The sequence below is a fragment of the Kogia breviceps genome, chromosome 2 (assembly GCF_026419965.1).
Source record: "Kogia breviceps isolate mKogBre1 chromosome 2, mKogBre1 haplotype 1, whole genome shotgun sequence".
NCBI lineage: Eukaryota > Metazoa > Chordata > Mammalia > Artiodactyla > Physeteridae > Kogia > Kogia breviceps.
Genome location: NC_081311.1, coordinates 145,591,085 through 145,605,586, shown reverse-complemented (window position 1 = coordinate 145,605,586; position 14,502 = coordinate 145,591,085). Strand labels below are relative to the sequence as shown.

General features: G+C 42.2%; 1 long non-coding RNA gene across 2 annotated transcripts in view; it reads left to right on the top strand.

The window, feature by feature from the left end:
* The window catches only part of LOC131751402 (uncharacterized), a 407,034-nt gene extending 393,548 nt beyond the window's left edge, over positions 1 to 13,486 (top strand). For both annotated transcript variants that reach the window (XR_010839331.1, XR_010839330.1), the window contains one exon: positions 13,402 to 13,486. This is a non-coding gene — a long non-coding RNA (uncharacterized lncRNA). The remainder of the gene's footprint in view (positions 1 to 13,401) is intronic.
* Positions 13,487 to 14,502: the final 1,016 nt, after the last annotated feature.

Genomic DNA, 14,502 nt, shown 5'->3' with positions numbered 1-14,502 from the left:
ATTGCAGTTCCTAAGACCCCCAAATAAAGCTCTTTGTTCTTTGCAGCCTCGATATTGATTACTGTTTGACAAAATAAAAATGAATTGTTAGTTTTATTTCGTTTACTAACTCCACAAGTCTGGGTAAGCTAAAGAAAAGTATAAGAGGAAATGTGGACAAATTCTCTGTCTTTATTTATAGGCAATATCTACAATTAATCATGCTTTAAGAAAATATTTCCTTGGAACAATCACAGAGAAGGGTTTTGTTAAGAAAAGTTGAGAGCAGGGGAATTCTACATTACACTCTGCTGAATTGTCATGAAGAGATTAGTGGTAGGACTGGAATAAAACACAGACCTACTAGAGCATGGACTTGAGGATATGGGGAGGGGGAAGGGTAAGCTGTGACGATGTGAGAGAGTGGCAGGGACATATACACACTACCAAAAGTAAATTAGATAGCTAGTGGGAAGCTGCCGCATAGCACAGGGAGTTCACCTCTGTGCTCTGTGACCACCTAGAGGGGTGGAATAGGGAGGGTGGGAGGGAGGGTGACGCAAGAGGGAAGAGATATGGGAACATATGTATATGTATAACTGATTCACTTTGTTGTAAAGGAGAAACTAACACACTATTGTAAAACAGTTATACTCAAATAAAGATGTTTAAAAAAAAAATCAAAGCTTCCATAAAATTCAGATAACTTTAGCCAGTGATAATCTCACCCAGTTTCCACGCGTGTAAAATGAGAATTATGAAATTACCTGTCTCGTGGGCTTCTTGGTACTACTTCATATAATTTTTAGAAGAGTACCTAGTGCTTAGTAAGTATTTTGTAAATGTTAGCAATTATTATTATTATCAACTAATAAAATTCCCAGTTGCTCTTATACTAGATGATCCATTAGGGAGAGGTTGCAAACTAATAGTCCATGAATAGGATGCCGTCTGCATGAATAGACTTTTAGAAATTTTTGTTTTACTTGCTTCTTTTTAAAATTGGGAGATTTCTCACATACACAAAAGGTATTTCCAATTTTGCTTTAACATAGGAGGACCTGTGACATGGGGCCTGCCTCCTGCAAGGCAACCCTGGGCAAGAGCTGAAAGGCTCTTTCCAGGGGTGTGTATCACCTGTTTGCAAAATCCCCGCTGTGCCCTCCTGTCGTCCACTGAGTCATTTGCATTTCCCTCTCCTGTCTTACACACTACCAAGCACTTTCAAAGTGGCTCTTCTATTTTGTTTTGCACAAACTGTAAGACAGGAGGTTAGGCAATACTATCTACATTTTATAGTTGAGGAAAGTAATAAAAGGGTAGGTTAAGTGAATTGAAAAATGCTGCACAGTGAGTCTCTTGGGAGACCACCCTCTTCTCCAACAGCATGCTGCTTCCCGAACCCCATGGACAAACTCCGTCCTCAAATTTCCTCAAAATGTTCTTTGCTGTGATTTTTAAGCAGCAGGGTGGCTTGATGTGCCAGTTTCAAACGGTAAGTTCAAGTGTGACCTAAGGTGTCTGAGGAATGTCCTCTCCACTCTGCTAATAAACAGGGCAGTCTCTATTTGCATGGAGTTTGGCTCCCAAGATAATTCAGTGTCCGTGTGGCTCCGTTTCACCTCTGCTTATTTCCATTACCTTGCATATTAGTTCTGTCAAGTTGATGGGCCTGCTGTTCTCCAGGGTGGCTATTATAAATACTGGTGCTACAGTGAAATGCTTCCAGTCTTCTGGAACCTCATTTGAACTAAGCAAGTTCTCCATAATGATCATTAATGATGTATTGCTTGTATATAAATGTTGGATATTAATCTTCTGTTTACTTTTTGTATGCCATCAGACTTTTTAGAGGTTCTTTGTAATGCGCTCTTAAGTGATGGCCAGGAGCAGCTTCTCCATTTGGGACCGAGTGACTTTTTTAGCTGACAATTCACAGTGGCAGGTGAAGGCTTGATCTTGGAGACCTGGCTGATAGACCCACTTCCCTTGGCAGATACGGCAACCTAGTGCTCATTGAGGTTACAAATCATCAGTGCCCAGGTACAAAACCTCACCTGAGCCTTTTTTAAGTCTGCCAAGACTGTCTACTGGTTAATAAGTTTTATGAATTGAGTCCATGCCAATAAGTTCCTGCAAGGTGACTGAGATGAGTCTAATGATCAACCCTGGAAGTAAGGACATGGTGGGTGCTGGGTACATTCTGTTCCTTTCTCATAGGAAAGATTGGACCCATGCTGTAGTGGGTCTGAGGGTTCATCTGGTCTGGATCCTTTGATAAATGTCCTTCTGCCAAGGACCAGGTTCCAAGAACTGGATTAAATCTAACAGTCTCTCATGACTTGGGACAGACTCTTCTTCCTATATTGAATTAGACTGGAAGAAATGCCTGCTGTTTGGTTTAGTTTGACTTTACACCACGGGGTTGTACAGAAATAGATTAGCATCTGTGCAGGCGATGGCGAGGTGCCAGTGTCTTCTTGGCCCAAGGTCATGGAGCTTGAGCTCAGGAATAAGACAGACCAGGATTTGATCTCATGCTCTGCCACCTACTACCTCTGAAATTTTAAGCTTTCTTTTTTGGTGTGTGTGTCATAGACTGTGTATTTTTGTCTCAGTATCATTGGGATATAATTGACATATAACAATGTACAAGTTTAATGTGTATTTAAGATTTCTTAAATTTTACTTAAGCCTTGGTTTTTCTCTTTGTTTAATAGGAATACTAACTACCCACGTCATAGGGTTTTTGTGAGAATTAAATGACAAAATATATATAAAACACAGCCCAGAGTCTGGTACAAAGCAACTGCTCAGTACAAAGCTGTAATAATGATTTGTTTATTATTAGTCTGTGAGTCCACATTGATCTCAGCTTTAGAGTCCCCTCCTGACCTTACTCATCCTGAAAGAGAGAGGCTGTTTATTGGGCTGTCACCATGTGCCCATCCCTGCCTCGCCTGTCTTTGTGATCAGAAGTTAAATATGATAGAGGCAAAGGAGATCCTTCTGGGTTTAGTTATGAGCAGGATGAGGAAATGGCCCTGTGCCAAAACCATAAATTCTCCACAAGTCTCTTATGGTAAAAAATGCCCATTAAAACCTATTAGGGGCAGGCATGCTTATGACATGTACACTCATTTCTGAGGAAGGTGTGGAAGATTGCATGGGAGAAAGTAGGCATAGGCCTGAGCCCATTAAGGTATGCCTGACATGGTCTGGGGTCATGTGGAGGTTTGTTAGGCCCATGGTTTCTCTTGACAACAATGACTGTAGTCACAGGTGGGTCAATGTAATTGCCACTGTCCTCCTTCAAATTTTCATCATCTCTCACTTGAAGGGTATGAAAAGCTATGACTCTGCTCCCTGCCATCATTCTCTTCCTGCTCTAACTCATTCCTCCATACTGCTGCAGGAATGATCTTTCTAGAACAGAGTTCCAGTCATGCCCCTTCTCTGCTCAATGGTCTTTGCTGGTGTGCGTTGCTTACCCAGGTAAGTCTAGTGGCCAGAACCAAAGGATAATGCCTTAGACCTATCCATTGCCAATCCCTTAAGCCTTGGCTCCCAGGTGGAGTTGGTGGTCTTGCACCAGAGGACAGTGCTAGCAAGAGGTTGGAAAACTCAAGGAAGACTTTTTTCATCACTCCCTCTAAGTGTTCACCCAGTGATCTGGATTAGAGAAATCTTAAGGGGAGACACACATGAATTTCTCCCCTTGCCTGGAGATTAAACGTTTTCACAACCAAGGAAATGTTTATAGCTTCATATACCTGAAAAGCTGTTCAGTCCCTAAAGTTGATTTTGGAGTCTCCCTGAAGATCCACTGTAGAGGACTTGGGAATCAGCTTTTAAATTTGATTCCTTTTTCCCTTTGGAACCAAGTCTTCATCTCTGCTGCCCCAGTGCCTCTAATGTCCAGCCATCTACTTTTCTTTAAATGTGTGCTTGTATATCTGGTTGGAATTCTATGTAATTCCTAGGGGAGACTTCATTACATGTGGCTTTTTAGTGTTCTCTGAATAGTCACTTCAATCATGTATAAATAGAAGTTGAGTTTGCTCATCTTCAGAAAAACTGAGTTTTTCTTTGATAAGTAAAGCAACGACTCCTTCAAACCCAGGAGGACTTGACTCAAAGGCAAGACAGGTCACTTTGGCATAGGTAGAAAGTACCTGTTCTTTCCCGCATGTTTTTCAATCCCCTAGTCCCCACATCAACAAACTGGAGAACTCTGCCTCCCTCCTGCGGATTTAGGAGATTTCCTGGAGGGCTACAGCAGAGATGATGGTTGTAGCAGTCTTCCTCAGGCCCTCTGACTTTGTTCCAGACAGGGCCATCATTGTATGATATGTTCCCATTTCAATACCCCAAACCAAGAGGGAAACATTATATCCAGCCCTTCCTCAATATTGATCTCACAAAAAGTATAGATTGGGAAAGCATTTTTAAAAAGAAATGATCCTTGTGGGACCAGATTTACCTGCCTGACACAAATCAGGAAAACTCTGGTCCCTGGTTTTGAGTAAGCCAAAGTGCCTTGGCTTCTGGTACACAGAAGACTCTGGGACTTCTCTGTACAGTAGAAACTAACATAACACAACATTGTAAAACAACTATACCCCAATAAAAATAAATAAATAAATAAATAAAGATGTTCACTGTTAACAAAAAAAAACCCTTGGGCGTCTGAATGTCCTCTGGCAGAGCAGACTATTTTAGTACCAGCTACTTATTGAAAAGCTTTATTTATAAAATGTTTTGTTTCAAACATTGAATGAAAGGGAGTACTTTAATTCCATATCATGGCAAGCATTTCATAAAGAAACAGAGAATAACATTAATTTTTCTCCTTATCCAAGAAAAGGGCTTGTGAAATAGTAAAAAATTCTTCAACTACTTGCTAGGAATGGGAGGACGCAATGATTTGACTGCAGGATTTCCATTTGCACAACCATTAGCTTGTAGATCCAATCAGTTAAGAGTCTAGCAAAATGGTTCCTAAGATTATTGACCTATGTCCCAAATCAGTTTTTTTTTTTTTTTTTTTTTTTTTTTTTGTGGTATGCGGGCCTCACTGTTGTGGCCTCTCCCGTTGTGAAGCACAGGCTCCGGATGCTCAGGCTCAGTGGCCATGGCTCACGGGCCCAGCCGCTCCGCGGCATGTGGGATTTTCCCAGACCGGGGCACGAACCCGTGTCCCCTGCATCGGCAGGCGGATTCTCAACCACTGCGCCACCAGGGAAGCCCCCAAATCAGTTTTTTTAATACAGGACTGTTTTGTTCCTGTCACCCCTGTTTGTCACTGGAGATATGACCTAAGAAATGCCTGTCATGAAAATTTGTATGCAGCAACATATCTCTCATTAAGTTAGCAGTGTGAAAAACAAAAATAGAAGTTAGTGATTTCCTACAGCCCCAACTGCTTTTTTCCTCCAACAGAAATGTAGCAGCACATTCCTCCAAAATGTAGACAAGGACCCTTGGGTATTTTACAAGTGAACAATGGCTGAGTCATTTCATTTAAGAAACACAGCTAGCTAAGCACTCATTTACTTGTGAAAAAAAATTCAGAGGGTTTTTTTTTATCTTGCTTGCACAAGATCCAGATATCTGAAGACTCTGTAAATCCATAAATATCCTCTGACATGATGGGCCATTACAGCTCTTAAAGACTCATTGCTGTCTGTTGGATCAAACTTGTGCTTCATGCTGAAGCCTGGGAAGAAGATTTATATGTCGACTATTCCAAATCTTATATCTATTTAAAACTCACTATCTTGGGAATGAACTTTAAACTGTTTTTGCCTGCCAGTATGAAGCATTAAGTTCCCCAGCCAAGAGAGTCCTAGGAACATTTCAATTCTCTAGGCTTACATCCGTACACACCTGCAACCAAACCTGTTCCCCTTTTCTCCTCCCCAGGGGATGGAACTCAGTCTGGTAGATAAGGCTTAGGGTCTCAGATCTACCACTTAACTCCAACTTGACCCGAGTCACATAAATCACTTAATCTTTTAGAGAGATGAGTGTTGGAATGAAGAGCCGAATGTCTTACAAAAGGTCATTTATTAAGTTTTTGCTCATGACCAGAAGGAGAAGCAAAGTAGTGGTGCCTCATTAAATGAAACAGAAGAGAGCTTCAAGAAGCCAGGAGTAGTGAACTGTGTCATGGGGGAAAGAAACGTTAAAGAGAATGAGAACTCTGAAGAGAATCTTGTGTTCCAACCTCTCCCTCACTCAACAGGTCTTTCTGTCTTGTCGATTCCACCTCCAGTGTCTCAAACCCAGCCCCTCCTTTCCATTCCCTCTGCTACAGCCTCCATTCAGGCCACTGTTGTCTCCCCCCAGGACTATTTGTCTCTCCGTTCACCCACATTGCCGAGAGCAATATCTTTGTAAGGTGTAGAAATGGTATGGCAAACTGGGCCTTCCGCAGTTGGACGGTGCTTCTTCCATTCTCCTGACCTCCCCACTTCCTGTCATTTCCTGAAAACATCTTGGCTCATTCCTGTCCCTCTCACATCCTTGAACACCCTCTGACATCCCTGCTCTCATTGTTAAAATCCTAAATTCTGAAAATTCATAGCTCCTGCCTTATATACCATATCCTCAAAACGCTGTCATTTTGGAACTCATAATATTGATCTCCTGTCTTGTTCTATATTTATTTATCTGAGTACAGCTGCCTTTTATCCAGATTGTAAGCTCTCTGAAGGCAGGGATCATATCGCTGAATATCTAGCAGAGGGCCCTAAATGTAGCTGATGCTTGGTAAATATGCGTTGAGTAAATGAGTATTTGGACACAAGTAAGTGAATCTGGCAATTGGTCTTTGAAAGGAGAGAGTTAATGGAGTCAAAGAGACAACTCAGAGTTCAAGACAGTAAGGTGAGAAAGGGTGGTGAGAAAATACAAGTCTGTACAAAATGATATTACAAAAATATGATATACATGTATGGAGTTTCTATTTATGGAGGTTGTTCTCATGTACTACTAGCTTCTCTCTTCCTATTTCTCTTCTGTCTATAGCCTAGAGAAATCCCATTTCTCATTCTCCTATCCAGCACTGAAAAGGCAGCTATATATTAATAAGGTCTTTGCTGGTGGTTGCCAGAGGGGAGGGGGATGGTGGGATAGGCAAAACAGGGGCAGGAGATTAAGTGGTATAAACTTCCAGTTATAAAATAAGTCATGGAGATGTAACGTACAGCATAGGGAATATACTCAATAATATTTTAATAACTCTGTATGGTGGTAGATGGTAACTAGACTTATCATGGTGGTCATTTCATAATGTATAAAAATATTGAATCACTTTGTGGTACACCTAAAACTAATACAACATTGTAAATCAATTATACTTCAGTAAAAAATAAACAAACAAACCAACAAGGTCTTTGCTGGTCTGTAAGCCTTGTATTCTAAGCCTTGTAAGTCTTGTATTTGTTTAGTTAATAGGATTGGCATCAAAATATTTCTACAGTCTAGTTTCATTTTTGCTTTATCCAGTATTACTGCTGATGCATTCTGACACATAAGCTATTTTTTTCAATCCTTTTCATCTTCAGAACATTTTGGAATTATCTCTAGGTCAATTCAAGTCTCATATTTTCAATACATTTCTTATTTCCCCTGCAAATTAAAATGCATTTTACTCTGTCACCTTAAAAAATTTGAATGCCAGCATCTAATACCATTTACATTCATTCAGAACCTTTTATTCTCTCCTTTTCCTCAATGTCACCAATTTCCTGCAAGCACAAAACCTTTCCACTTGCATCACCATCTGCATGTTGAGACTCTGCAGGTCCTATGGTCTCTAAGGACCTTCTAACAGCATTGGCAATAACCCTGTGAGACAGTCTGGAGTTGTCCTCACTTTGGTTTCCTTCCTAACAGCCAACAGTTAGCCTCAGGCGCCATCTCCCCCTTTCTTCTGGCTTTATACCCACCATGATAGCTATGGCCCAATTCTTACCACATCCAACAACTACTGGGTAAGTTGCCATATAATTATTATTGTCAACAAGCCAGCTTCTAGCATAGTTTCTGATTTACTCTTCCACATCCACCACTTTCCTCTATTTATTCCAAAGGATTCCCATTCCTTGGATAAGACTCCTTAGTGATAAGGAGCCCTGCAACATCAGATGGAGAGGAAGTCCAATCTAATTCTATTCCTCACCACCTGAATGTCCTCTACCCCACTATGCCATCCTCCAAGTCTTTTTTTCTCTTATGTGCCTTCTGATGCTTTTCTATAGTGCCCCAAAGAAAGCCTCATTTCCATCTCCTTCTCTCTACACCTCTGACTCATTTCTCCTTGTCTACAGAGTTATTATTTGTAAGAATAGCTAAAAATTGTTGAGCTCTTACTGTGAACCAGGCAATGGACTTTGCATTTTATTTGGATTATCCCGTTTATTCTTCATTATGGTTTTTTGAGGAAGGTACTACTATTTTCATGTCCACTTTATAGAGTGGAGAACTGAGGCTTTTAGATGAAATAACTTGCCCGAGTTTACAGAGCTAGAAAACAACAGCAGCAGGCATGGGACCACACACTCCTGTTGTGTCTGTCGTGCTGGAAGGCCTTGCACTGTGAAGCCGGGGGCGACTCACTGATTGCTGGTGCAGCAGCGCAGGACAGAGATGCTGACATCTGGCCTCCAGTCCACTAAGTCCCAACCAGCCTCCCTGGCAGAGCACCTAGTGACGGCTGCCATGGAAATGATCTTTCTCTGCACCTGCTCAGGCAACTTCCAGCTGCACGGTGGCGGGGAGGGGCTCCCTGCAACCTTGTCTAATTCTAGTCTGATCCTTTCTTCAGCTAACCTGCCTCAGGACAGGGGACACACCAAGGAGCGTTAGGCAGCAAGCAGCCACCTGTGGTCCAACTTGCCCTTGGAGAAACAGCATTGAAACAGACTTAACATACTTCTTAACAAGACCTGCCTTTTCTTTCACACTTTTCTTTCACAGCCTCCTAGAAATGTACAACTATCCACATCATCCCCCTTGATGCAACCCTTGCTTGCAACTTATTAACTGGACTGCTTATCAAGAACTGATGAAAAATCCAAATACAGTAAAAATTGAATCCAGACACAAAAGAGATTCCCTGCAAATTCTTTCCTGTCATCTTTTCCTGCCCTTTGCTTAAATAGGCTATATTCTTAAATGCATTACTTTTATTTCCCCAAATGAAATTTTCGAAATCAACTGAAGTATTTAAAAGTGAATAAAACATCATGTATTATCGCTATCATCATGATCAGTTCTGCATTTGATGTAACGAGCTAAATACCAGATTGGTTTTAGCCCCAGCCCAGCTGTTGAACTTCAAAATTTAGGATGTTTCCTCCCTGTAAACCTCAATTGCCACCAGCAGCAACCCCGCCACCTATCAGAAATGTTTTAAAGAGCAAAGGTTACTAGATTCTGATTTTTTCTTTCAAGTACTATAATCCTGATTTTGAAAAACTTCACTGGGCTTCCCTGGTGGGGCAGTGGTTGAGAGTCTGCCTGACGATGCAGGGGATATGGGTTAGTGTCCCGGTCCGGGAAGATCCCACATGCCGCGGAGCGGCTGGGCCCGTGAGCCATGGCCGCTGAGCCTGCGCGTCCGAAGCCTGTGCTCCACAATGAGAGAGGCCGCAACAATGAGAGGCCCGCGTACTGCAAAAACAAACAAACAAAAAAACAACAATTTCACTGATGATGTGCTCAGAAAGTCTTGAAATTTATATAGGGCATTAGAAGCTAAAGTTTTTTATGTATCTTACAATTTTTCCACCAACTTAATTGTGTCACTGGCATAGTCTTCCTCAATAGAATTCAGCACCTAAAACCACGCTAGCCTGGAGATTTAGCACCACTGCTCTTGTGTTTTCAAGGCCATTGTTCTCTCACCACTTTCCATTTGAAGTACAATTACCTGGGCATCCGGTGTCACCATGTGCTTTCCTTGCATCATTGTAAGTGGGAACGGGACAGAGATGGCTAACGGAGGAAGCAGGGGGGACCAGGGAAGAGCACCTCTGGGCATTTGGGGGCGGCGTGTTAGAACCCGTGGCTTAGGAGGAGGGGGCTGAGTGGATGAAAGGAATCAGCAGGTCTGAAGCAAGTGATGGTGGAGGGAAGATAGGAGCCCGACAACACTCTCACGGTTTGCCTCTCCCCAGAGTCCAGGATCTGGTCTCTCCTCTCCGCCAGCTGGGCCTACTGAGTTTTCCCTTTTGGTTCTCTTTCTTCCCCTGGTAATCAGTTCCCTGCCTCACTCTCTCCTGCTGTGGCTGCACTAAGTCTCTCCTGCTCTTTTCCTTTCTCCCAGACCTTGCCTTCGGCTGTGCCAGTGGTGCCCTTTTGTCCCTGCTGCTGGCTCCAGGGCCCCAAGCGTTACTGTTGCCAAAAGCTACTGGCTTTGAGGGCTGTGACTGCACTTCTATTTCGTTGAGGGAACAGGAGGTTTGTGTGTCTCTAGTGGGCTGGAGCTTAAAATGTGAACTCCTTGGGCTGCCTTCTGGGTGCTGCTCCCCATTTACTACACATGCGAATGATGTGGTTAGTGCTCTGGGTCACTAGGTTGCCCTTTAGCATTGATAGTATATGCAACAGAGGGTTTACCTTGTAATAGAGCCCTGGAAAGTTGATCTGGACACATTGGTTTGTGGAGCAGATGGGAAGGAGTCAAGTGTGAGCCCTGCACGAACCTTGTAGATCCTGGGCGCCTTCCACACCCAGTCTCAGTTCCAGGCTTGGGCCTTACCTCTCAGTTAGAAGCTACAGGACAGGAATGAATGAATGAATGAATGGGTGAAGGGTTGAATAATGCTATCTGGAAACAAAGAAGGACTGGAACGTGGAAGTCAAGGGATCGTACAGGCAGTGAAGGGCTCTAGTTTCTGGGCCCCTGCAGCTCATGCCCAGCACTCAGGGAAGCCACACTGCCAGTGGCAGCTCACAGGAGCTAGGACACTGCACAGAAGGCAGAGAAGCATATAAACAGGCTGCACTGCTCCACGGCTTAAGATTAATATTCCTACTTAATACTGGTTCTAGGGTATGAATTTTTAGACTATAATTCTTTAAAATTTATTACAGTTTTAAACTTAATTGGGTGAAAATATTTCTTGGTGGGGGAGGGGATGCAATTACCCAATTATCAAAGCTAGAGTGAATCCTAGGAGGGGCACTAAAACTATCTTTAAGTACTGAGAGGATTTTATTACAGCAACTCTTAAAACAATAATGAATGTTACGTGTTCCTCAGAATTTTTTTTTTTTACAATAGAAAAGGAACACACAATTTTCAAACAGAAAACAGATTTGCATTTGTGGAGAAGAAATAAGAAAGGGCTTTGGGCCAGTGAATTCTCGTTGCAAACCCTCACCACCTAAAATTGCTTTTTCTTTGACATTAAGGAAAAGGGAGTGGGGTGTGGAGGGGAACTCTAGTGCGGTGACAATGAAATGGAGATGTGGGAGCTAGCATTAAAAATACACTGGCATTTTCCCAAACAGGGAGTGCTGACAAGTATAATCCTATTACTAAAATCACATCAGCAATGAGATAAATGAAATAAAAACAGGATCCCCTGAGACCAGAGTGGCTATTTGTCCACAAAATCTTATTGCGTTGTATCAATCTGTCCCCACAAAAAATAGTATGTAGTTGAAAACAATGTTAAGGAGGCCTTTAAAACACATCATTGAGATTACAGCACCTTTTAAAATAAACAGCACTGAATACCAACACAGGTAAAATGTCACTGTGAGATGGGGATCTGATATTCGATGGCATGCTTTATGGCTTTCCAGCGTATGATAAAATCTGTTCACCAGATGTACTATTTGTCTCCTGTGCAGCATACTTGAGCATCCTGTAGGCCTGAGGCCCATTTATTTCATGTAATTGCCTTTCCTGTGCACACCTTAGGGCACCCTAATTCTCCATTTTATTTCAGGCACTGTACATGGTACCATCTGGTAGTTTAAAACTCATCCCGTTTTATTGCACTACCACAGTGGCTGTATTCAGCCGTACTGTAGGCTTTCAGGTGGGGAAGGACTTCTTACTACCAGCTATTTATTTTTGCCTGAAATAAAGTTGTCTTGAACTATCAACATGCAGGATTCACACGTTGATCATCACTGGTCCATACAAGCTTGACAGAAGTTCCCGGGCAACCTGCAGACTCAAAGCAGTTTTGAACTGCTTCACGCACAGCTGTTAACTTATGGAATTGGGATTCTAAATTCTTCGCCTATTTCTGCACGTAATCATATCTTTTTATTATCTCATTTGTATTATTTCAGTTCAGATGAGCACAAAAATAAATGTATTCCATCACATCTGGAAAAGTACCTCAGAGAAATCGCTTAATATACAAAGCTGCACACCTCATTACAAGGTTCGTCACTCATTTCCAACCCAGCCTTACCTCTGTTCCTCATCAACGTGGCTTTTGTTTCACTGTTGTTTTCATTAAATTGTTAAATTATTTTTCAAGGGCATTTGCGAGATCTTGAAAAGGCGAGTTTGGAAATAATATACTTGGCAGAAGGAAAATAAATCTCAGGACCTCGAAGCTTTTCTGCAGCAGATACTGGATGAGAGCGCCTTCCCCCAACTTGTGCACAAATTAGATAGGAAGTAACTCCTCTCTCCTGAGAATTCATCTCCCGCCCCACATCAGCCCTCACTCGGTTGCGCCCACACAGCTGGGCAAGCCACTTTAACAAAGGATCCCTGATATGCAAATAATACACACCCAGCTGCACGTTTCCAAATGAGTCATTGTTCACCTGCTGGTTCCTGCCTCACCAAATCCCTCTTGCTGCCTGTGTTCTGTATTCCCCCTTCTCTCTCATCCCTCCCAGTCCAACAGCTAAGGTCTGTCAGCTTCTGGAATGGCAATGAAAAGGCTGCAGCAAGAGCAGGCCAGGCGGGGCGGTAGGGCAAGGTGAGTGATGAGTTGGCTTACCAGCCACTGCTGCCTCTTGATGTGTGTTATCTCGGCATTGCCCAGGGAGATTGCCAGTCTTTGGCCGGAGACACAGAAAGACTTCCAGTGTACAATCTGCTAGCTGGCACCAGTGACCTGTGTAAATCAACAAACCAGTCAGGAGATGCTGCTGTTACTACAGGCACCCTGGCCCTTCCTTCTGGTGTTGGGTGACCACGGCTCAAACACAGTTGGGGATGGAAGAATATTTAAGGTGGAAAAGGGCTGGCTAGAGACCCATTTGCAGCAGATTCTTTACATGTTTTGCATTCGTGGCAATGACAAATGTAGCTAAATGCACCTGGTTGTAGCTGTCTGCTGCGATCTAAAGCCTGTTGGAGTGAAAAGAATAACTCCCTCTGTTATTTATTGTTGGAAGCAGAGTTTACTTTGCTGTCTTTAACCTCAACAGAAATCAGCAACGCCAGCTTGAGAGCAAACTGATGAGTTGTATGCAACGGAGCAAAGAGTTGTTGGCTGGAGTCTTGTAAATCAGCAGAAGACCAGTGACCAAATAGATTTGTATTTATTTTCCTGGAGTTACCCCCTTCTTTGACTCTCAGGTAATCTCATTCTATAAAAATGTTAATGCTGGTCCGAATATGAAGGGTGATTTTCCCCCCACAGCTCTGTCAAACATATCTTCCCAATAATTAAATGTGCATCTTTGGGCTCTAAGAGCAGTCTTGTTGAACAAAGCAACCGCAAATCCAACTAACCTTTGAAGAATGAGGGTGTCAAAGTATAAGCAGATGTTTTAATTTGCACAATGCTGAGATTTTTTGGATGCCAAATGTTCCTGAAATAGTTATTGTATCTCAACAGAGGAAGAAAGACACACTCAGAAATAACCTACAAACCTCTCAGTTACAGCGACATTTTCTCATTCAGCAGAAGTGATATCGGAAATGTTATTAAGAAAGCTATATATTAATCAGCATCTAATGAGAAAGTAAGATAATACTATGATTATAATATATAAGAAGAATAAAACAAGAGGGCATAGCAAAATTTCAAATGCACACACACATACACACAGTCTCTATAAAGTCCATAGCCAGGTTAAAAACAGATTTAAAAGAAAACACTCATGCTATCCCTTGCATATGCATTAAAGATTTCTAAAATGATTTAGGGGATGTATGCTATTTTTAAAAAAAGGAGGATACATACTCTAGCCATGAAATTATAGCATCATGTTGTCTAGCTAGTTGAACTTGCATTGCTTTGGGGAAATGTTAGAACACGTTTTTCACAAGTGGATGAGAGCAGGAAAGATTTATATTACACATAAGGAAAAATGTCCTGACTTTCAGAAGAGTTGTGAGAAGTCCAAATAGTTTACCCAAGAAGGCTGTGGAATTTACCTCCTGGAGATTTTTAGCAGCATACAGGAGACCCATATGTTTGGGTTTATTTCAGACTAGTTTGAAATGAATAGAAGGGGCTCATCAGGAGATTCCCAGTCTTTCTCATTTTGTCACATGCCTAGGATCAGGCTACAGTCCAGCTG